Here is a 2927-nt window from a genome sequence, read left to right as displayed (position 1 = left end):
ACGCTTGATGTGGCCTGTGGCGTGGCATGCCCATCCCGTAGTTTGCCTTTCGTCAGATGGGCGAGAAGGGGCACAATACTTCCCATTTAGGTGCTGGGTCAACACGGGAACACCAGAAAGTAACCCGTTGAAATATTTGCAATCGAAAAACGAGTACAAATTTTTGTCGATGGTGGGATTCGAACCCGGGACCTTCTGCATGGCAAGCAAGCGCGTTACCACTGGACCAACCGTGCCCCCTCTTCTTCAACCGTGTCTTCTTCTTCTTCTTTTTCCTCGCCTTTTCCCGTATACAGACGGGGTCGGCATTTTTCGTCAGCCTCTCAATCAGCCCTAGCTAGGGTGATTGCTTTAAACTGACATTTTGATTTCGGCTACTAAAGATTTACAAGTGGATGCCCTTCGCATTCAACCCTTGCTCTATTCTTACCGTTTATATTATTATTGGATACTTGTGTTTTCTTCACCGACTCGAGTTTCGCCTACTTTTTAGGCTTCTTCATGGGAACTGACTACTGGGTTGTTGTTGTTGTTGTTGTTGTTGTTGTTGTTACTGATAGTGACAGTGGGGGTGGGGGTACTGTTAGCAAATCCTCCCTGTTTAAAGTCCCCCTCCCAGATTATTTAAAGGTATATTATTATTATTTATAAGGTATAATATTTATTATAAGGTACAAGGTATAAAAAATAAGGTAAAAAAAAAAACAAACAAAGGTATAATATTTATTAAATTTATATTGTTCTGTACAAACTACAAACCTTATGGTACCTGAGATTTATTAAATTTGATGTGTAAAATTTCAGAGGAAGCGTCTTCTTCATTTGAAATACAAAGTGAGGGAGTAAAAACATTTAATTAAAAAAAAAAAATCAGACACAGAGTAAGTATTTAGTTGAGATTAATTTAAATAAACAAAAATTAAAATCACCTGACATGTGTGTAATAAATGTCAGACAGGTTCCTATTCAGTACCGAGAAGGTCTGAGGTTCGATTCCCGGCGAGGTTGAAATTTTGTTGAATCTGTGACTGAAGTTGCACTCAGTCTCTTGAGGACAATTGAGTAGCTACTTTAATGGAGTAGTGACCAGTGGCGGCATTACCAGTGTAAAATAATTACCATAAGTGAAAATGGAAAAGGATTGCAAAGGAGGCACTTAGTAATGCTGTGATATTCACTAAAGTTGTGAAAATGTCCTGCTTTACCGCAAGGCCGAGTGTCCAAAATTTTAGACATTTCATTTGTAGTCCTAAAAGCCCAGCATAAAATGTCCATTATGGACATAAAATGTCCATCATTCTGAACACTTTACGTGCATATTGGAACAACTAAAAAATGTCCAACATATTGGAACAACTTACAAACATGTCCAAAATTTTGGACATTGGACCTATAAGCCCACGAACCCAAAAAGTCCTTGGGCCTTTAGAGTGGTTTAGACTTTAGACTGTTTAGAGTTTAGAGGATATCACAGTGTGTTTCTACAGAACACACGAGCGGACATGATCGTAAATTCAAAATTATTAATTTTATATTTAAATTAAATTAGAAAAAAAATAATAAACAGGTAAAAATACTGACTGTTTTTGTACTATTGAGCTTTGAAGAAGATACATCACATTGCTTGCTCTCAAATAGAGGCCAATTTAAGCTAGGTCGCTCTTGGACCTTGTGGTCAACGCTAAATTTTGTGACTCAACTTGGACTCGAACCACCAACCTCGAGATACGGAGTGCACTGCGCTAACTACTTCACAGCTGAGGATAGTAACCAACCTACCAATAAAAACAAGTGAATTTTCTTATAAAATTTGTTACATCCGAGGGTATCTCACATATTTATTTGTATTTTAAAAAGAAAGGCACAATGTACAAAATGGGATACACTTTTGTTCGTATACTTTGAAAAATTCTAAAACAAATTTACACAAATAAACAAAGATCTTGTTACAGCACTTTACTTGTAATTGACACACAAGTAAAACTAGATATTATTTAAATTATCAATATCTATAGACAAGCTCAAAATATTTACAATTGATTACAAAATTTACAGTTTCCACTATCCAAACCATAGTTACCTACCTGGTACCTGGGTACCTTCCAATTGATACACTTTTGTTCGTATACTTTGAAAAATTCTAAAACAAATTTACACAAATAAACAAAGATCTTGTTACAGCACTTTACTTGTAATAGACGCACAAGTAAAACTAGGTATTATCACAGTGTGTTTCTACAGAACACACGAGCGGACATGATCGTAAATTCAAAATTATTAATTTTATATTTAAATTAAATTAGAAAAAAAACAGGTAAAAATACTGACTGTTTTTGTACTATTGAGCTTCGAAGAAGATACATCACATTGCTTGCTCTCAAATAGAGGCAAATTTAAGCTATGTCGCTCTTCGACCTTGTGGTCAACGCTAAATTTTGTGATTTTTTTCTAACCCTCTGTCCCGGCGGCAATTTTTAAAATTTATTTTATATTTATTTTTGTTTGCTTTGTAATTCGCTTGTTTGTAATCATCATCATCATCATTGTTGTTGCGTCTTCGTAGCCGAAGGTTGCTCAGATTCTTCTAATGACATTCCTCCATTCTTCTCTATTCTCTGCCATTCTTTTGCATTCCCCATATGTTTTGATGTTGGTCCATTCCTTGATGTCATCTGTCCATTTTCTTCGTTGTCTTCCTCTGTCCCTGTTCCCAGCAATCCTTCCTTCCAAGATATTCCATGATGTGTCCGGCATAGGCTAATTTTCTCTTCTTTATATTGGGCAGCAGTTCGAATGATCTCTTTCCTATTCTCCTCAATACTTCCGTGTTTCTCACTTTTTCTCTCCAGCTAATCCTCAGAATTCTCCTGTAACACCAATTCTCAAATGCTGCTATCCTCTTACTGATGTAGTTATCGATTGTCCAT

Source organism: Diaphorina citri, unplaced genomic scaffold (assembly GCF_000475195.1).
Source record: "Diaphorina citri unplaced genomic scaffold, Diaci psyllid genome assembly version 1.1 scaffold2621, whole genome shotgun sequence".
Taxonomy (NCBI): Eukaryota; Metazoa; Arthropoda; class Insecta; order Hemiptera; family Psyllidae; genus Diaphorina; species Diaphorina citri.
The sequence above is the reverse complement of the archived record's forward strand: the minus strand, read 5'-3'. Positions refer to the sequence as shown.